The following is a 22,786-nucleotide window of genomic DNA, read 5'->3' as shown; positions in this document are numbered from 1 at the left end:
AGTTTGGAGTACGTTTTCACTGTGGAAACTTTGAAATCAGGCGTCAGTGGCCGGACACGCCCCCTTTTGAAGAAAAAATTCTGTTCCAAAGTGAAACTGTTCTAACTGACTAGAACTGCAGAAAAAAAAATGTGGAGAATTGCGATTTCTAAGATAGTCCGTTCTCCCCCAGTTGCTCCTAAAAATCAGGCGCAAATCATGTGGAAACTTGGGCCCATTGTGTCATCTGCTGCCCTCTACAAACGCAAGCAGCTGTCAGGTATCAACTTGGTTCATTTGGCAGCACTCCAGGTTAGAAGATTGTGAGTTCAAGCCCAAGAAATTAAGTATGTATCTACCCTCCAGTGCAGTACTTAAGATGTATTGTATTGCCAATAGTAACTCAAGTAATGTTAGTCAAATTTATGTAAAATAATTTGAAGTGAGCTAAGTAGGAATCACCAGGGAAAACACAAAACATAAAATGCTGAATCCTAATTCTTTGATACCGCTGATCCTATTTGTTCAGCTCATTTGCAGGTGATATTAAGGTTGAAGATGAGCACTGGAACAAAAGAAAACAAATAAAAATATTGTTTGGCCCTCTAGTTGGGCATTCATAAATGTTAGCTCTCTTAATCTCAGTGGGGCAGAGGTGCTATGTACCAACTTTGCCCTTTATTTCCCTGAATATATTATTCGCAAACATTTTTAGCTCATTTCATGTTACCTACTTATGATCAATTTTCCCTGAAATATTGGGGCAGAAATTCCAGCCTCCCGCGTCTGTACTGAGTGTCTATGGACCTAGGAAGGCATCGCAAAAGCCGATTTTCAGCGCACAATGCGCATGCGCTGAAAACCAGCTTTTCCGATCTGTCAAGCTGGAGCTGTACAGATCGCATGCATCTCAGGAGCGAGGACAGTTGCGAGGGCAAGATTGCTGGATTTATCCATATCTTGCCCAGAAAATTTCCTCAAAACTCTTGCTCCTGATAAAAGCAGGCGCATAGCCTACTTTTACAGGCGTACAAGTTTTAAAATACACAAAAGCATTTTAAAATAAAATTATAAAAACATTTTTTATTGTTAAAAACCCTCCCCACTACAGTAAGTTTATTTTAAACCATAATTTTAAAAACTTTTTTAAAAATTGGAAAAATATATATTTTTTAAAAACATAAATAACTTCCATTTAAATTAATAAAAATATGTGATGTATTTTTTCTATTTTTTATTATTGGTTTTGTGTGTGGGGGGCTGTTTCCCATTCATAATAATGGGAACTCCAACTTACGAAGTTCCTATTATTATGAATGAGAACATATTTTACCTGATTGGCTGCCCAGAACTATGTGACTCCAGCTCCAGCCCGGCGCACGTCCCGACGTGCACGCGCTGCGATGCGCAGTCAGAGGAGGCCTCAGGACTGGGAACTCGCGTGAGTGCAGCAGGATAAGGTAAGTGTGCATTTCTTTAAAGTTTTTTACCCAATCGCCTGCGGGAAGCAGCCGACCAGGATTTCTGGGCCATTAATTTGGCAATTATCATCTTCAACATGGTGCTTCCTGCAGTCTCATTATTTTTCTCAGTAGTCTTTCAAAACTTATTAAATCCTTTGTATGAAGGTTTATGCAAAGGCAGGTAAGTTTCTGCATTGTATGAAAAACAGCAGAATATTTCAAGGTATTATCAGGCAGGATTTCAAATGTTAGCACACGACAGATAATGACAAATACATTTAAAGGATAAGATTCTCTCTAATTGAAGAATAATGGCCTTCAACTGATTCTGATTTAGAGAAACAACTTTAATCTTCTAATATGTTCAAAGGTATCACTACTGAAATGAAGTGAATAATTATAATAACAAAATAAATTGCTAGATAATAAGACAGAATAAACATGCAGTCATTTCTAGTTTAGATTATATATGCAGCAGCTGAAATTGAAAAAAACTGCATATATGTATATATCCATTGTAATCTGGTGCACTAAACAGCTTTATAGAATCATAGAATGGTTACAGCACGGAAGAAGGCCATTCAGCCCGTTGAACATGTGCCGACTCTCAGCTAGTCCCACTCCACTGTCCTTTCCTGATAGCCCTGCAAATATTTTTCCTTCAGATAATTACCCAACTCCCTTTTGAAAGATAACATTAAATATGCCTTCACCACCCTTTCAGGCAGTGCATTCCAGAACCCAATCATTCGCTGTGTAAAAAAGTTTTTTCTTACATCGCCTTTGGTTCTTTTGCCAATCACCTAAAATCTGTATCCTTTGGTTCTCAAACCCTCTGCCAATGAGAACAGTTTCTCTCTATGGCAGGTCGAAGTGGTTTCAGTGGGAGAGCATTTCGGTACTAGTAATCATAATTCAGTAAGATTTAGGGTAGTTATGGAAAAGGACAAAAGTGGACCAGCAATAAAAGGAATTGCGGTAAAGCCAATTTTGCTGAGCTGTGATATGATTTGGCTAAAGTGGACTGGAAACGGCTACTTGATCAGTGTCAGAGAAATGGGAGGCATTCAGGGAGGAGATTTTGAGGGTACAGAGCAAGTATGTTCCCTTAAAAAAAAATGTGAGTCTAACAAATCTAGAGCCCCCTGGATGTCAAGGGACATACAGGGTAAGATAAGGAAAAAGAGGGAAGCTTATGTCAGATACCGAGAACTCAACTGCACAAATTCTAGAGGGGTATAAGAAGTGCAGGGGTGCAATTAAAAACGATAACAGGAAAACAAAAAGAAAGCATGAAAAAATGTTGGTAAGTAAGATCAGGGGAAACCCAAAGGTGTTTTATAAATACATTAAGAGCAAGAGAATAACTAGAGAAAGAATAGGGCCTATTAGAGACCATAAAGGAAATCTGTGTGTGGAGGTGGAAGACGAGGGTATGATTCTTAATAAATAATTTGCATCTGTTTTCACAAAAGAGAGGGATGATGCAGACTTTGCAATGAGAGAGGAGGAGTGTGAAATATTAGACGAGATAAACATAGTGAGAGAGGAAGTATTAAGGAGCTTTGAAAGTGAATAAATTCCCGGGTCTGAATGAAATGTATCCCAGGCTGTTAAGAGAAGCAAAAGAGGAAATAGCAGAGGCTCTGGACATCATTTTCCAATCCTTTCTGGCAACATGCATGGTGCCAGAGGACTGGAGGACTGCAGGACTGCTAATGTTGTATCTTTGTTTAAAAAGGGAGAAAGGGATAGTCCAAGTAATTACAGGCCAGTCAGCCTATCCTCGGTGGAGGGAAAATTATTGGAAAAATTCCTGAGGGACGATAAATCTTAATTTTGAAAGATATGGATTAATCAAGCACAGTCAGCTTGGATTTGTTATGGGAAGGTTGTGTCTGACTAACTTGATTGAGTTTTTCGAGGAGGTAACAAGAATGAGGGTATGATGTAGCGTATATGGATTTTAGCAAAGCTTTTGATAAGGTCCCACATGGCAGACTGGTCACAAAAATGATAGCTCATGGGATCCAGAGCAAAGTGGCAAGTTGGATCCAAAGTTGGCTCAGAGGCAGGAAGCAAAGGGTAATGATTGATGGGTGTTTTATTGTGACTGGAAGGCTGTATCCAGTAAGGTTCCGCAGGGCTCAGTACTAGGTTCCTTGCTTTTTGTGATATATATCAATGACCTGAACTTGAATGTTGAGGGTATGAGTAAGAAGTTTGCAGATGACACTAAAATAGGCTGTGTAGTTGATAATGAAGAAGAAATCTGCGGACTGCAGAAAGATATCAATGTACTGGTCAGGTGGGCAGAAAAGTGGCAAATGGAATTCAATCCAGATAAGTGTGAGGTAATGCATTTGGGGATGTCTAACAAGGAAAGGGAATACACATTAAATGGTACGACACTGAGAAGTGTAGAGGAACAAAGGGACCTCGGAGTGTAGGTCCATAGATCTCTGAAGGTAGCAGGCTAGGTAGATAAGATGGTTAAGAAGGTATATGGAATACTTGCCTTTATTAGGCATGGAATACAAAAGCAAGGAGGTTATGCTTCAACTGTATAAAACACTGGTTAGGCCACAGCTGGAGTACTGCATGCAGTTCTGGTCACCACATTACAGGAAAGATCTGATTGCACTAGAAAGGGTGCATAAGAGTTTTACAAAAATATTGCCTGGACTGGAGAATTTTGGCTATGAGGAAAGATTGGATATACTGGGTCAGTTTTCTCTGGAACAGAGGAGGCTGAGGGGAAACCTGATTGAGGTGTACAAAATTATGAGGGGCCTGGATGGAATGCATAGGAAGGACCTGTTTCCCTTGACAGAGGTTCAACAACCAGGGGGCATAGATTTAAAGTAATTAGGGGAAGGTTTAGAGGTGATATGAGGGGAAATTTCTTCACCCAGAGGGTGGTAGGGGTCTGGAAGTCACTGGGTCGGAAAGGGTAGTAGAGGCAGAAACCCTTACCACATTTAAAAAATACTTGGATGTGCACTTAAACTATTTACAATCTATATTAACGACTTGGAAGAAGGGACTGAGTGTAACGTAGCCAAGTTTGCTGATGATACAAATATGGGAGGAAAAGCAATGTGTGAGGAGGACACAAAAAATCTGCAAAAGGACATAGACAGGCTAAGTGAGTGGGCAAAAATTTGGCAGATGGAGTATAAGTGTGAGGTCATGCACTTTGGCAGAAAAAAATCAAAGAACAAGTTATTATTTAAATGGAGAAAGATTCCAAAGTGCTGCAGTACAGCGGGTACTTGTGCATGAAACACAAAACTATAGTATGCAGGTACAGCAAGTGATCAGGAAGACCAATGGTATCTTGGCCTTTATTGCGAAGAGGATGGAGTATAAAAGCAGGGAAGTCTTGCTACAGCTATACAAGGTATTGGTGAGGCCACACCTGGAATACTGCATGCAGTTTTGGTTTCCATATTTACGAAATGATATACTTGCTTTGGAGGCAGTTCAGAGAAGGTTCACTAGGTTGATCCCGGGGATGAGGGGGTTGACACAACAAATATACTTTGTGAGGCTGTGTCTGCCATTGTATAATCATTATTTCCTTTTTTGCAAACAAAATATGTATTTTTATAACTACATTTTTCCTCATATATTCTGAATTATTTGCTATGTTGATATATGGTTAAAATACCTTACTTCTTCTATAAATGTATTAAAAGTGGCTTCAGATTATCTCCTGCTCACAGTGGCAATACTGCTTTTTTAACAATGCACTTAGATAGCTACAAAATTGACCCCTGGTCTGAAAGTTGCCATGAATAACAGTTGTCCCTTCAAAAGCAACACATAATTAAAACTCACTATAATTTTCTATTACAGTGCACCTCATAAGCATTTGACAGCTACACCCACTCACCATAATAAAATGTGAGTACAGGTACAGCCTCCGAAATCCAGAAACCTCGGGACTGAAGCCATTCTGGTTTTCGGGTTTTTCTGGATTTTGGAACATAAATCTGACATCCCGAATCCGGAAACCCTGGGCCGAGTTTTGGGTTTTTCCGGATTTCGGAGACAAAATCTGACGTCCCGAATCCGGAAACCCTGGGCCGAGTTTTGGGTATTTCCGGATTTCGAAGACAATCCGACATCCGAATCCGAAAACTCTTGTTCTGGGTGCATGTGGTTCTGGGGAGGAAGGGCCAGGCATGCTCTCATAATATTTTCAATGCGGTCCTTTGCCTGAAAAGCAAGTTAATGACAGGACTTCCATTTGGCACCAATGCGGCCTTACCGAGGTAGCTGAGGATCGCGAGGACACTGTGGAATGTTTGGAATTCTGGATCCAATTCGGTTCCATTGGCAGAGCTCAGTCAGGCTCATTCAGTCTGGAATAAGAGGACTGGCCAGTAAGGAGCCCTCACAGGTTTTATGGAGGACGATGGTGTTGGTGCCGACTTTCGATTTAACAAAAATCTAGCAGTTGAATTCCATCACTAAAGATATGTGTGTGAAAGATCGAGGTCTCATACAGCTAGCCCCATGAATCCCCCCGTCAACCCCCCCAACATCATCATCATCATCATAGGCAGTCCCTCAAAATCGAGGATGACTTGCTTCCAGTCTAAAAGTGAGTTCTTAGGTGACGAGGCAGTCCAATATGGGAATTACAGTCTCTGTCATTGAAGGAAAGGGTGGGGGTGGAGTCTGGTTTGCTGCACGCTCCTTCTGCTGCCTGCATTTGTTTTCTGCATGCTCTCGGCAATGAGATTTGAGGTGCTCAGCGCCCTCCCGGATTCTCTTCCTCCACTGAGCAGGTACTATAGCTGGGACAGCCCACATACACTGTTATCAAAACTGTTCCCTTCATGCAATGTACTAGGGCAATAAATATTAACATTTCTGGATTGAGGAAACTTTTTGCTTGTTGCATTTTGCATTTCTGGTGATCTATGCGAGAATGAGATCCCAGGTGCGGCCAGCTAAGTTTACCTGCTGGAAAAGAAATACAACTATAATACAACTACAATACACATGTGTATTGACATTGGGCTCACTTTTAGAGTGGAAGCAAGTCTTCCTCGATTTCGAGGGGCTGCCTATGATGATGATGATGACCTGCTCACAGTACTTGAATCAGAGAAAGCAGAGGTCTGCAAAAATGCATGCACTCACCAACAACCCTTATTCCATCTCCGCCAACTGCAAGGGAAATATCTAATGCTAGGTAAGAGCTCATAAGAAAGTGCATTTCTAGCATTTGAAATTTAAAAGTGGGACAGCTACTCACCTGAGTACTGTTTAAATCGTTTTTACATTTAAAATGTTGGCTCTGTGGGCTAGAGTTTCCTCGTTTTTTGCATGCTTAACGCTCACTTAACATCCATTTTACCGCTGAAATGACGTATAATGCCCATATGTCGCCCATTTAGCCACAAAATAGAAACTGACGGGCATTTTCGGAAACTTATTGCCGAGTGTTACTTTCCCCATATGCGTAATGGCAGGAAAAAATAATACCGCCCACCCACTTTTTTTGGGTGGAATCATCAGAAGGAGCGAAATAAATGCCCATAATATCGCCCAGCGTTACTTTCCGCATGGAATTAACACCGAGATTCAATAATACTGCCTGCCCACTTTTTTTTGTCGTAAAGATCACATGTGCCGAAACTAGCGGCCATGAGATCGCCCAGCGTCACTTTCACCACCTCGCACACATATTGCCCACAATATCGCTCGCCCAAAACACCGCTCTGAAAAAGTGGAACTGTTCTGAACGAATCACAGCGTTATGGACATCATGTTCTACATCACATGCCGCATCCTTTAAAAGGCTGCTGTGCTTCAACCTCGGGGGAGTTCGGATGTACTCTGGAGGTCATTGGAGTTGATGTGAACATCTGTGCAAGCATCTTGACTATACTGTGACTGATTGGAATTTATTAGGTGTCTTCGTCGGGACATTCATTGTTTGTGACCAATAGGTGGAAAATAGAGAGCTATTGCAATGGGGCCTGTCCTTTTTCACCCTCTCTTGATGATCAATTACATGCTGCAGACTCGAGATGACCAAAGGTACGCTCCACAGCATTATGTGCCCAATGTAAGACATGCCAGACTGATGAGGAGGACCAGGCGTTACATCCCTTGCAAGTACAGGGAGAAGCATTCTTACCTCAACTTGCCCGACTGCGTTTCCAAAAAGAGATTATCACTGAGGTATGCCAGCTCATAAGGGGAGATCTGCAGCCTGCCAGCACCATCAGTACTGCACTGATCGTCGAGGTGAAAGTCATCTCGTTCTACACTGTTGTTCTACATGTCGGGTTCTTTTCAGGCCTCAGCTGGCGACATTTGCGGTCTGCCTCAGTCTGCCACACGTTGCTGCATTAGACAGGTCACTGAAGCCCTGTACGCACACAGGAGGGACTTGATCAGCTTCCCTATGACCAGGGAGGCAGAGACTGAGAGGGCTTTAGGATTCTCAGAATTGTAAACTTCCCCAAGGTGCAGGAAACAATAGACTGTACACACATCGCGATGCGGGCACCTTTTCAGGATGCTGAGGTTTTCAGGAACTACAAGGGATTCCGCTCCCTGAATGTCCAACTCATTGTCGACCACCAGCAAATGATTATGGCAGTGAATGCTAAATTTCTGGGCAGCATCCATGATGCTCACATCCTGCGTGAGAGCACTGTATCTGACTTGTTTAACAATCAGCCACAAGGTCAATGCTGGATGCTTGGTAACAAAGGATATGGCCTCACCACCTGGCTGATAACCATCCTATGTGACACCCACACCGAAGCCAAGAGACGATACAACAAGAGCCACAGAGCCACTCGCAATATCGTGGAGAAAACCATTAGAGTGCTTAAGCAGCGCTTTGATGCCTGGACCACTCAGGAGGCGAGCTCCAATACCACCCTGAGCAGGTAGCTCAATTCGTGGTGGTGTGCTGCATGCTGCACAACTACTTGGCTATCAGGAGGGGACAAGAATTGCCTGATGAGTCTGACAGTCCACTTCACCAGAGAAAGGAAGAGGAGGGCGAGGAGGCGGACGCTGACATCGGCCCAGACAATCAGGCTGACACTGAAGCCATGCCCTCACCCCCCTGTAGACCGCATGAAAGGGCCCGTGATAGCTGCAAGAGCCTTGCATCAGGAGCTCATCAATGAGCGCTTTACCTGAGAGAACTTTGGTATTATTTACAAGGCAGACACACTGCTGGTTGTGCAGGTCATACATCAATGGTAGACATCACCTTGGTGATAGTTAAGTGTAATTACACCCTTTGATGTTAAAGAATCACCATCGTGTAACGGTGCAGCTATCTGAGCCAATGCACAACAAGGTTTTGTTAAATAAAAAACATTTAAACCGAACACTTGTCTGAAATCACCAGTATTTCTATAAAAACCAACCCTTCTCCCCCGCTGCTCCTCCCCACCTCTACTACTTCCCCTCCTGATTCCAAGCTGCCTGGCCAAGATGCTCCTCAGGCGATGCTTCATTGGTGGGGGGGGGGATGACGGCTGATCCGCAGCTTGGATGGATATGGGAGAGGATGGTCCCGAGGTGGGAATGTGCTCTGAGCCAGAAGCAAGGTGTTGCTTCTGGCTATCATGTGTGGTTCCCAATGGGGGTGCGGCACCTTGGGGTGCAGTGCCGTGCTCCGGGACCACTGGGAGCCCTCTGCCACCGGTGTTCCTGGCTACCAGCTCCAGGGCCTCCACCATCCCTGCCATGTTATATCTTATTTGTTGGACAAAAACTCGGTGCCAACTATGTTCTTGGTGCTTAGTAGGCTTTTTGCTGCTGGTGAATCTCCCTCATGCCTCCCACAACAGCCAAACAAATGCACACCACACGCACACATGCCTTCAGTCCCTATCAGCTCCCTCTCTCTCTGTCTCCTCTTCTGTGCATGTCATGATGACCCTTAACCTCCTGAATCACGGGAATCGAGCGTTGCCATGCCATTGCTAAGAACGGCGATACTTTACGGCAGAACGTCAGCGAGATTTAACGCTACTGCCCATTTCATATTGCTCGCGGTAACGCCCAATTTAAAAAATGGAGATTAGGTGCTTTGAGAATGAGCCAGCGATCTGAAAACCCTTTTTTACCGCCCATGCCGGAAATAACGCCCATTTTTGGGCGATATGCACAAAAGTGTAACATCTAGCCCTATATCTTGTCAAGTTAGTCTCACTATTGACACCAAAGTGCCAATGCATCAGAAATAAAAAGCATTATTTGATGTCAGCTCAGTGCAAATAATCGCATTTTATTGATGTCAAACCTGCAATGTGGGACATTAATCCCTCTTTCAACAATGGCACTGTATATCCTCTGATTATTCTACTGTGTATCTTAGTGTAACATTCTTCCGGATGGGATACACAGAACTGGATTCACCTGCCAGAAAGAGACTGGAAATATATATAAATAACACAGGCATTAAGTAAAGATTATAGAGGCAAATACAGTAATATCCATAAGCTAATGAATCACCTAGCAATCAGTCATAAATCTCATACTCAGTTGTGCTGCTAATAGAATGGTCCTGTTGAGGTGGCAGTATTAAAGTATTCTCAGTGCATTCATGGGTATATGAGTACCGGTGATTGTATCCAATACATTGCGTAATGCAGCAAAGATGTTTTTTGCCTTTTTGCTGCATTTAGTAACATTGGGAAGCTAAAATGTCTATATTCTTTTCCTGAGTGTGTCTAGCTTTAGTTACTTAAGAAACTACTTTGACAATGCTCATTACTAACTGAGGCATCTTCATGCTTCCATTTGTCATTAGTCATTAATTAATTAATTAATTAAATTGTGATTGAATCATGAAAAGTTATTCGAATTTGTTTTTTTAAAGCCTAAGGTATAGAAAAGAAACAGCATTCAGTACAGTGCAATGATTACCATCTGTACTTTTCATCAAAAAAATGGGCTTGAGTAAATTGAATTTGGTTTGCAGTTCATATACCTTGCATTAATAATACACAAACGTAACACTCCGGCAGAATGTAAACATTTTACTTTATGAATAACATACGTTCCACCATATTCAGAGAACTGAAAATAATTTACAATTTGAAGTATCAAATGAGAATACAGGGTACAAGTAAGACAGTAATAGATTTAACTTGAAGTCCTGTACCAGTATTTTGCACAATTAGCATTCAGCGGGAGGTGTAGATGTAAGATCACAATCTGCCTCAGGACTGTATTGTTACATGTGCATCAGCTGTTTGATAATTCGAGGCATTTCTGTTGCTTTGTCGCGCTGGAAAACAAGAGTGGGTTATGGAGGCAGGGCTAGTCTATCAGCTGTAGAATGATGAGAGTCTTCTCAAAATATACTACAAGGCCTGCTATCTCTTTTCTAACAGAACTTTAGTACTGCTACGGATATTGCAATAGCCTTTCATAACTGTGAAGAAAAGAGAGAAAGATAAAGGATATTAAAAAGAAAGCAAAAGAGAGGGGAACAAGATTAAGGGGAGGAGAGAAGGATGCATTTATCCCATTTGCCCTTCTCACTGTGACCCATCTGACTGATTAAGCTATCACCTTTGACCGTGTTTATGTTTTTAGTACAAAGACATACCTCAACTCTGTGGTTCAGAAATGAAAAGGTCAGACAAATGATTTGTCTGATGTTGACAATTGGATGACTCACTTACATATGAGCATCACAGTGCATGAGCTGAAAACAAAAAAGATCAATGAGATCAAAAAAGCTGAACATTCCCTGAATCCTCCAGCAGTCTAAGAGCTGGATTTTCAGTCTTCTGTTGCCCCTGTTAGCACCCCGGAGGGGCGGCAAAGGTGGCGGTAAGCACTTCCGGGCGGGTGGCCAGCTTCCAGCCCACCGCCAGGACATTCGGTGCCGGTTTCGATGGGATGCGGAGCATTACCGCCCAGAAGAGGTGAGCCGGTGTGCAAAGCCCCTGGTTGCGACATCGGCTCGATTTTTGGCTGCTGCCCGATCCATAGCGCACCGTAGAGAGCCCTGCTGGGACCGTTTGTGAAAGCTGGCAGTCCGAGCTGTAGCGGCCGCAGTGAGGTAAGTAATGTCGATCTCAGGTAAGTGTGATTGGTTTTCTTTTGTTTGCTTTTGCAATTTATGTTGTGGTGGCAAGAGTTATTTATTGGGAATGTTTTTGGTGGGTTTTTTTCAGGTTTCTTCCCCCCTCTAGGTTTCCATTAGAGCGCACCGAGGCCGGCTGTTTAGCTTGGGATTTTCCATTGCTCAGCTGGTCTAGCGCCCTTAGAGAGGTGGGTAACGCCTCTCTTAGCGCTCCACCCCAGCTGATGGAATTTGCTGACTGAGGCGCAAACTATTCCCGGCGCAAACTTTATTGCCCTGTCGCCATTACCGCCCCGAAATGAGCAGAACCGAAAATCCAAACCTAAGAGTTCAAGCAATCTGTTAAAATTCAGGACCATGCCCATTCTTTTAATTCATGTCCACAGTGAATTGCAGTTTCCATAAACAGACCCACGTCCCCAAGATCTGAAATTTACAATCTGTTATACTCTATGATGGAAAGGAGTATGCCAGACAATTTCACACTGACGGTTGCGCAGATTGTTCAACGATGCGAGTTTGACCTCTGTGATTGGCACAAAAAAAGCTATATTGTCAGGTTAAACCTAACTGTATTCATAAGAAATATTATTATAGAGTAAAATGGGCACAACTAAATTTCTATCCCAATGTATTTCCCCAGGGATGTCGATGGCTGAAGTCTATTTTAAATCCACAGTTCAATGACCTAAGATTTTATATGAAAAAGGTATAAAGGCTAATTCTCCAGTCGCAAGCATGTGTGGACCAGAAAATCCTGGGCCTGTAGCTGCTGATCCAGTTATATTCATGGACAGATTATAAGGGCTTGTGGGGCTGATTGGGGAATTTTCTCTCTACAAGCTTTTCATAATTGAAGCAAGTAGCTCCGTATCTTTCACACAACCTGATATTTAAAGCAGTTATAACCATTCCTCCCAGACCCAAGGGAAAATATGTTAAAGCTGCATTGAACAAAACTTTCCATCTCTACCAATCAAATATATTTAAATGAAGGAAAAGATTGATGTAAAATACAAGTGTAGAAAGATATATGTGCACTTCTGTGCTCAAAAAATGTAATTTTTACTGAAATGAACTGAAGAATGTGTCATGTCCTTTGAAGAATAAAGCCGATAGATATACATCTCTTCTGTTCGTGCTCTTGTCCCTTTTATGCTCCCGAGCTCTCATTCTTTTTTTGACATTAACTCAGCAATGAATGATCCAGAGTACTCAGTTGAGATAGAATGTAAAATAAAGTGAGTGTGGTAAAATAAATCCTGGGTCTGGAAAATATTTAACCAAGAAAAGGCTTAGAGAATGACTGACTGACTGCTTTTTATTCCCAAAGTAGTTTGACCATCCAGAAATTGTCCTTTTCTGTTGATGATCTGGAGGCTAAAATATGCGAAGGGCATAAAGATTGTCAGTAAGTAAAGCTGTTGAGTTAATTCATCAAAAGACAAATACATCATAAATGTTCTGCATATTTACAGCAGTAAATACAGTGTAATGGCTAGAGATTAGCAGCCAAATATTTTCTAAATAATTTATAATAGCAAACTATTTGTGTTGATTAAGTTTATGGGGTTGTGAGATGTCTTGGAATTGTAGTTTATAGTCTGTATTTGTTTTTTTTGTGAATAGTTGCTTTGTTTGATGCAATCAGCTGCATTTAGAAAGAAGTTTGAATCCTTACCCGCAAGTGATTTTGGGCTAGACTTTCCACTGTGATCGCTATCGCCCAAAAATGGGCAATATTTCCAGCCTTAGTGATTTTTTATTTTTCAGGATTGCTGGAATATCGCCCATTTTTTTGATCGCGAGTTTCAGCTTTTTATTTTGGGCGATAGCCTTAGCAATGTGAAATGGGCCTTAGCGATGTATTCAGTCATGCAAGGCTGGCGTACATAGCAATGGGCATTCTGCGCATGCATTTTTTTTTTAGCAAAGAACATTTCCTGCAATTCAGGAGGTCAGTGGTCATCTGTGCATGCTCAGAAAACAAAGGGAGGGAGCGAGAGAAGAGCTTTTGAGATTGTGAAGGAGCAAAGGAGTGCTAAAGATTGTGAAGGAGTGCTAAAAGATAAAAGATTGTTGTGAAGGAGTGATAAATTTAAAGAGTGCTAAACCGAGTAATAAAGTTAAAAATTATGGAGATGTTCCAGAAGGACTCAGGAGAGAGTGTGCAGGAGGTTGCAGGGAGAAGGAGGGCAAAACCCTTCCTGGACGAGGCGAATGAGGCGTTAGTGAATGAGGTCGAGAGTCGGTGGGGCCAATTAACCCGGGGTGGATGTGGGAAACCTCTGCCCCGGATGTATCAAAAAATATGGGGCAAAATCGCCGATATTGTGTCATCTGTGCTCCACGACAGACATGAGTCCGACCAGTGCCGCAACAGGTGGAACAATCTGGTTGCTTCCGCAAGAGTAAGTATTAAATAGATTTTAAATTGTAATGATCCACTGAATATGTAAATCTGCTGAATTGTAATTAAGTTTGGTAATCTTGCATAGCTTCCCTGCTAAGATTTGGACTAGAGCAGGATGAGTGGAGCAATGGTCTCCTAAACTACAGCCGCTCACTGACTTGGAGGAAGTGCCGCAGCATTAGTGTGCAGCCACAGTCGTCTGCCACTCGTTGTTGTGCAGATCCCGTTCTTGCGCCACATGAGTAATGTGTAAAGCAGTGGTAAACCAGTTGTAATTTAAAGTAATTTAACGGCATTTCATTATAATATATGAATGATATCATGTTATGCATGCAGCTTCTGTACTATTTTTGTTAAGAACATACGAACATAAGAAATTGGGGCAGGAGTAGGCCATTTGGGCCCTCGAGCCTGCTCCGTCATTCATTGGCTGATCTGATCATGGCCTCAGCTCCACTTCCCTGCCCACTCATGTGGCGCAAGAACGGGATCTGCACAACAACGAGTGACAGACGACTGTGGCTGCACACTAATGCTGCGGCACTTCCTCCAAGTCAGTGAGCGGCTGTAGTTTAGGACCATTGCTCCACTCATCCTGCTCTAGTCCAAATCTTAGCAGCTCCCCATAACCCATATCGCTCAAAAATCTGTCTATATCCACCATAAATATATTCAATGACCCATCCTCCACATCTCTCTGGGACAGAGAAATCTATAGATGTACAACCACATGAATTAATCATATGTAACGGCTCTCGTTCACACTTATTGCAGTAGTGTGGCTCCTCGTACATATGCCAGTGCAGCGCAAGCATTCTCATGTTTACCCTTCTCTTCTAATAACCTCAATTATGTTTTGCAGCTACCCAGACTCCCGAGGCGCAAAGGGAGGACCCTGCAAGAACCCCTTTCCCACTGCAGGTGGTCATCACCACGGGTCCAGAAGAGGAAACAAATGAGGAGGAGGAAGATGAGCACCTGTCATCTGTGGTACCTGCAGCCACGTCTTCATCGACAGATGAAGTAGCGGGGCCAAGCGGCTTGCAGCAGGCGACTCCAAGGCGTCCAGTGCCCACACCGACGCCACGAAGGTTGAGTTGGCGAGATAGGCATGCGCTGCAATGGACAGATACAAATGAGGACATGGTTTCACTGTAATGGGAGAGCATAGACATCGGTTGAGAGCTCTTCCAGGCAATTGATGGGTTGACCGGAAACATTGCCACAATGTCCACACAAATAATGGAGGGCATGGAGCGGATAGTTGTGGCAATGGGGCAAACGGCCGATGCTATCCATGCTTTGCGGCTTGCGATAGTGTCAGGAGACAGCACTGCAACCCAAGTCACGTCCCACCAAGCACCAGGACAGATGCGAGTCAGGAGGAAGAAGTTCCTTCTGACTTGGAAGACATTTTTTTGGAAATGTCTTCTCCTCCAGCCACTGAGGAGATAATGCCAACATTACCCCCCCTCCCACCCCGCTGCCCCAGCACCCGCCGCACCCCCCCCCCCCGCCACCACAGCAGCAGGCTTTGAGGTCCCCTGCTGCAAGACATATTGGTCCCATCGCTCGGGATTGAAATGGGAGCCTACTACAAGGGGGTGTGGGGGTCAAGGTTCAGGACGGAAGCGTGGCCGAATGTAGGGAGCAGGGGTGTTGTATATTATTTTTTGTTAAAAATAATTTTTTGTTAAATGTTCACTGTTGGGGATAGTGGGAGGGTGTTGTTATGTTATTGTTGTGTTAAAAATATTGTTGTATGTTCGGGGTTGGTGGGGGGGGGGGTGGTGTTTTATATCTTTGTTGTATAAAAATGTTCAAATTTATCTTTAATTATTAAACATTTTTATATAACTTTACAATTATCCTGAAGTGTCTTCTAATGGTGTAAGGTAAAACATCAATACAATGGTTAGAAACAATGGCCATGGCCAGGCCGGCCAGGCAAAGATGAAACATAACGCAACTGTAACTGTCACCAACTTACCTTCACGCAAAGCGTTCATTTATGAGCTGCTGACGCGACAGTTTTGCAGCTGCGTAACTACCACGGGGCTTTTCCAGTCTTGCGGGGTGGGAGGACATGGATTCATCATCAGGCTGATTGGCCAAAGCCCTCTCAGTCTGTGCCTCATTGGTCATAGGGAAGCTTATAAAGTCCATCCTGCGTGCCTGAAGGGCTTCAGTCACCTGTCGAATAGAGCAATGTGTGGCGTGCTGAGAGATATCGCAAATGTCGCCAGCTGAGGCCTGAAAGGAGCCCAATACGTAGAAGGAAAGTGCCGCAGTAACCTTAACCTCAATGGACAGTGTTGTCCTGATGGTGCTGGTAGGCTGCAGATCTCCCTTAATTAACTGGCAAATCTCACTGATGACCTCCTTTCGGAAGCGCAGCCTCCTAACGCACGTGCTATCGAACAAGTTCAGGTATGTTTGCTTATCCCTGCAAATGCGTTGGGTGTAATGTCTCCTCCTCCGCAGCAGTATGCCATCTCTTTCATTGGGCACATAATGCTCTTCAATATACCTTCTCCCATCTCTATTCTGCAGCAGGTGATTAATGACCAATACTGGTTGAGAAATTACAGGCCACATCACTATAAATTGCTATAAATGCCCTTAATTTGTCCTCAAAAGATACAAATGTGATTAGATAATTGGCAAGAGTCAAAAAGGCCCTTAAAATCACTCACAGATTGATTCTCCTCACAAGCACTTGAAGCAGCGTTTCAGTACAGATCCTCCGAGTTTCAAAATGGCATCCGTAGTGCCAAGAACTGCTGAGTAGTTCCGACTTAAGGTTAGGTGAATGCAGCTTTTTTTCAGTGACTTTCTCAGCCTGCGATCATTTTGACGAAGTGTGGGCGAAATGCCGAAAGTTGCGGTCGGCGATAATCTGGGCGATAATCGGGCGCAAGTTTCCATTTTCAGCACTCTTCTCGGTCTTGCACGCGGATGACGTAATTGTTTTCTAAACTTAGGCTGAGCGGTGCCGAAAGTTGGGCCAGCGATTAATGGGCGATAACCGTATGCTAGTTTCCACTTTTTAGCAAATATGGGCGATAGCCTGCATCTTAGCTCTTATATGGGCACTAAATGGGCGATGATGTACCGAACGTCTAACCAAATATTGTATAGTTTGAGAATAGTTGGTAAAAACATTAAATACAATACCAAATTCATTTTGATTTTCACAAGACAACAGATATCTCTTCTCAGTTTTGCATTTCAAAGTCTTCAGTGGCTGCCCAATTAATCTCTCACTGGGTTGTTTTATATCCTACTTTTTCATTCGAATATGAATTACAACAGCCCCACCGCACGAGTCCAGAAGCCTCACTTATAGTGACGTAATAACAAATTACACATTACCAAGGACTGTACCCTCATTTCTTGCATGTTGCAGTCTAATTCCTGACCACTTTACCAGATTTAGATTTATGTGCTCTTTTCTCACTAGTGTCACCATATTGTACTTTACATCTCACATTATTTATCATGATTATAGATCTATTCAAGAATTTAACTTTTTAAATGGACCTTGCTGAATATTTCAGTTAATGTGAAAGCTTGTATAAAGCGCGCACTTGAGGTAAACCTATATTAAAAAACTGAAAATTAATTCAGCGATTTGAAGTGTTCCAGCTATCCATTATGCATGCTACTAAGCCATACAAGTAGTTTATGAAAATGTTTCCATAAATTGCAGTGCTTGCACTTTTCATTGTGTCAGAGAATTTGAATCTGACACAAAATATGTTTGCAACATAATCCTTTAATTGACACACGCGGCAAGCTGTAAATTGGTTAGCCCCCAAAAACAGGCGTGGAGATCGCGGTGTCCATTTAACCCGTGCCCGTTGAGTGGAATGCAGGCAGCCTGCCAACTTTATGCTTCCTGCTCATTATAATGATTTCTGCGTGCAGCCAGCATTCCGTGCACTGTTCATTGCCTGCACGCATCATCAGGGTGCTCAATATCGTTAGTAACTTGCACTACTTAAAGCTAGCCTGCACTACTTTAAAGCTAGCCTGCACCTCTTAAAGGGAAGGGCATTGTCCTGTATGCACAGAGGGGATAGGAGGCCCTACAGACACACAATGAGATAGTCGTGGAGGTTAATGCCAGAAGTGTAGCTGCAAGGACTTGGATGCAGTGCTGCAAGAAGTTTAATGACCTCATACGAGTGAATGCATCTTCAAATGCCATATCCCACCAACTGCACCACTAGCCTCAGCCTCAGCCACTGCTCAATTCATCTCACCCCATCACTCACCTACCAACAATCTCTATCAATCATGTATCATACCTAACTTGCATATGCTTCACCTCTACCTCACACACTTAGCACTGCTGCAAACATCACCCCCACATCTCAGCTTGCACACACTGCCAGATATTCAACCATGACAGCGATATCACCCAAACATGGCACTCATTGACACATTTCTCTCTCTCTTGCAGGAGAAGGTGGCACATAACTGGAGGCTGCAGGAACTAACCGGAGAGGGACAAGTGCGCGTACATGTCTAAACCCTATGACGGAGATGGTTCTGGCCATTATGGGAAGGGCCATTGCTGAAGCCATGGCCAGCGGCAGGGCTGAAGCCATTGAAGTTGATAATATTCTTATACCTAATCCTCCCGTTCACATCCCACTTCTCCTTCATCCCTAACTCTATTCTGATTTACAAGCTGCAAATGGAGTAAGCTTGCACTTCTTACTTTCCCCTCACCTCTCAGCAAAATCCAACCCTTGACAATTTTTCATTTCAGATACCGAGGAATTGTCCAGGCAATGGCGGAAGAGCAGAAAGACAGTGAAGATGAAGACATACCGTCACTCGATTTCACACTCAAAACTAGCTCAGATACTGACGCTGCATGTAATTTAGAGGATAGCATTAGGCATGATCTGCACATGGTGAGACACCGGGTGCAAATGCGCTGCAGCCGGGGCAGGGAAAGGAGAGTGCAGGTGTCCGCTCGCAGGAGGGTGAGGTTGCACACTAGTTCTGCTGCAGGGAAATCAAATGAAGACGTCGATATGCTTGGCTACAGAAAAAGGCTGATTGGTGTAAACACCCAAATGTTTTGTGCAGAGGAAAGCCTACCAGAAAGCCTGCGGCAATGTCAAGGAGCATGGAGGAGTCCGGTACCAACTTGGCACAGAGCTCTGCACAGAGCTTGGAGCCCATCCTTTCTGACATTGAATGGGTGGCCAACTCCATCAACAGACCTGTGGAACCAACCATGATGCTGAGTCTGATGGCTGATGTCTCAGCTTCCGTTGCAGCACAAGCAGCAGCTACCCAACGTCTGAGTACTGCAGTGGAAGCTCAGACTGCTGCCATCATTGCTCTGGATATCCGTGTTCAAAGGGACTTCTAGGGTATCATAGCAGTCCAGTAATCTGATTACCAGGATTGCTGAGGTACCACGCTGGGAGAGTGGCAGTGGCTCTGTGGAGCATGAACCTGTTGTCCTCTCTTCGGATGACAGTATTTGTGCTCGTGTCCCTGCCATTCTGCCAGCGCCATTGCTGTCACCTGTCAGCCAGCCGGCCTAGACTGCTGCTTCCCATACCAAGATCATGTAGTCTGAAGCTGGGCCTTCTAGGCATGTGCTGTTGAGGTTGTCCTCTGAGGCCATCTGCAGTCTCCACTAGCCTTGCTACAGCCATTGCTTAGGAACATTAGGACAAGCAACGGCACTCAGAGGACAGGCACTAAGGGAATGCACAAGAATGATTCTTTTATTTTTCATGCAATATGGCATGATTTAATTTATAAATTTGCACTGGAATGTGCATTTTGTGTCTTTTATTTTTGCATTGTGCGCAAGAGGATGATGTGATGGTCAGTCTAAGGAGTGTGGGACTGTTGGTAAATGCCAATGGCACCCTGCATCATGGGGGTGCCTGCAATCTTTGTGAACCCTTGTGCCTGCTCCGCCTGCTTCTCTCTGACAAGAGGCAATGAAATTAAGTTATCTATTTTGCCATAGAGCGGGTCAGTGGCCTCTCTTATGCAGTAGTGTACTGCAAATTGCGAGATGTTGCTAATATCTCCAGCAGCAGCCTGGGAGGTTCATAACCATGGTCACCTACACAGCCATTGGCAATGCATTCCTTGCCCTGTTCTGAGGTTGGAGTTGTGGTAGTTAGCAGATTTCAGTGACAATCTCTTTAGTTGATGCGCAGATGTTTCAAACATTGGTCATTGCTGAAGTTCAGGTCGGAGAATTGGTTCCTGAATACTCTCAGTGGATATAGACTCCTGCTGAGAGCCCGTCTCCCCCTCCTCCTCCTCCCTCCTCTAGCTGCTTGTCCTGCTCCTCATGGCCACTGCGCATTCTCATAATCATGCTCTATTCCAAGAGAAAGGCCTGAAGGCTGCCCATGTTTGGAAGCAACTGAATTATGCACAAGCTTTAAGTTAGCAAAAAAGTACTTCAGTAGCAGTCAGACCACTTCCTGTAGACTATTGAAATTTTTAACAAATATGGAAAAGCACCCAAAATGCAAAGAATTGCAGCAACAGGCAGAACAAATATTCCAGCAACTAACCTATAAGTAATTGATGATGCCTTTAAATAGCGCTGGTGAGGGTTCCTTCATGCCGTTGAATGCCTGTTCAGCTGTGGGAGGTTAAGAGAGGGTGTAGGCTGGAGCGTGGAGCCCAAATTGACAGCATTGGAGTCAACACTGATTGACGTCATCATCTGCCTACTCTGCATACTTCTGGCAAATGTCAGGTGTGCGCAGGCTAACCCCTTTACCAATAAGGAGCACTTTGTATCAGAAGTGTGCGCACATGCTGTGGATACCATTTTGAAACCTTAAGGGCCTCACAGCGCCCCAAAAAACTGGCGCTACCGAGTCCAATTTTGCTCCTAAAGTCTATAAGCAATAGATATAAAGAGAAATAAATGAAATTACCCCATTTTTCCCCAGGTAAAGGTGTAACCTTCATCGATCCTTTTGATCCTGACTCTCTTTACAAATTATGAAGGAAAGCTAAAGATCTTTATAGACCTCTAGTTATACATACTGTCCTAGATGATTCATTATATTCTGATAAGTTTTGTCAACTAGACTCCTCGAAATGAGATAGTTCATACGAAATGCCAGGTGCCACCTTGATTACCACATAGGATACAACTAGTCATCCTGAGCTCATTGTCCCATCTCCTTATCCCAAGACTATCTTGGTTACCTCGTTTCTCAATGTGGCAATGAAAATAAGTCAACAGGCCTGAAGCACACATCCTGCAATTTCAGCAGTAGCTAAATTGTATCCTGACACATTAAACCCTAAAACATACTGGGAATATACCACTTTAACCATTTCATTATTTCTAGCTACAGAACAAATCAACAAGGCATTTATATGTAAAACAAAAGCAAAAACTTTAATCATATGAGATTAAACCAAATCCTAAACCTACATTAAATGTATAAACGACTAGTTTATCTTACAATAATAAGTTCTGTTGAAAATGGTATGCCTGAGAACCAGTGTCAAATTCCTAATTGCTGATATTCATTTGCCATACAAGTACACACTGGTGAATTATTTTAACCAATTTTAAGAAGACATTGCATGTTGTTATATTCCTTTCAACAAATTAAGACACTCCATTTAAGGAGTTCTGAATTTTCAGTGTCTTACCTCCTGTGAGATTCTGGGAAAAGCTACCAACATCATTCTGTTTGGTTCCCTTATTTTGAGTGATCTTTAAAGAACAGCTGATTAAAACTGTTAAGTATGAAGAAAGCGTCAGACTGAATACTGTGAGCTCAAATTAAAGTGTGACCTTTGTCTTTTATTGCAGGGATTATGGGATCCCTTGGGACTCCAGGGGATGAGCCCTCTGGTGACTGTACAGAATATATACAAGTTTACATATATAACAACACTCCCCCCCAAAGTCAACAGTGCAACTATTTACAAGGTGAGTCGATCTGGGGCCCTTCTTGCCCTGGTTGATCATCCCGGGGCAAATGCTGGTATTGGTGAATTGTCTGTTGGGCCCTCACTGGGCTGCTGTGCAGCTGGCCTTGCTGGGCTGCCTGGTGTGGTGAGTTCTGCTGGGCTGCTATGGATGATGGGTTCAGCTTCGTGGCCAACCGCGATGTCGGTTGCCACTGGTGTGTATGTTGGGGGGGGGGTCAAAGAAGGTCAGGTCCAAAGTGGTTTGCTCAGGACAGTCCGTAAACCTGAGTTTGTTTTGGTCAAACTGTTTCCGGTGAATGAATCCATTTGACAGTTTGACCCGAAACACCCTACTCCCCTCTTTGGCCACAACGGTGCCGGGAAGCCACTTGGGACCTTGTCCCTCATTCAATACAAATACAGGATCATTGATTTCAATCTCGCGTGATACATTCCTGCTGTCATGATATTGACTTTGTTGGAGCCGCCTGCTCTCTACCTGTTCATGTAAATCGGGGTATACTAACGAGAGCCTTGTCTTGAGTGGTCTTTTCATGAGCAGTTCAGCGGGTGGGATCCCAGTGAGCGAGTGGGGTCTCGTGCGGTAGCTAAGCAGGACTCAGGATAGGCGAGTCTGCAGTGAGCCTTCCGTTACCCTCTTCAAGCCCTGCTTGATAGTTTGCACTGCTCTCTCTGCCTGACCATTTGGATGCTGGTTTAACCGGGGCAGATGTAACATGTTTGATCCCGTTGTGGGTCATGAATTCTTTGAAATCAGCACTGGTAAAACATGGCCCATTGTCGCTCACCAGGACATCAGGCAGGATGTGCGTGGCAAACATGGCCCGAGGCTTACAGTGGTGGCAGCAGACATGCTTGCCGACATTATCTCACATT

This window comes from Pristiophorus japonicus, chromosome 4 (assembly GCF_044704955.1).
Source record: "Pristiophorus japonicus isolate sPriJap1 chromosome 4, sPriJap1.hap1, whole genome shotgun sequence".
NCBI classification, from domain to species: domain Eukaryota; kingdom Metazoa; phylum Chordata; class Chondrichthyes; family Pristiophoridae; genus Pristiophorus; species Pristiophorus japonicus.
The sequence above is the reverse complement of the archived record's forward strand: the minus strand, read 5'-3'. Positions refer to the sequence as shown.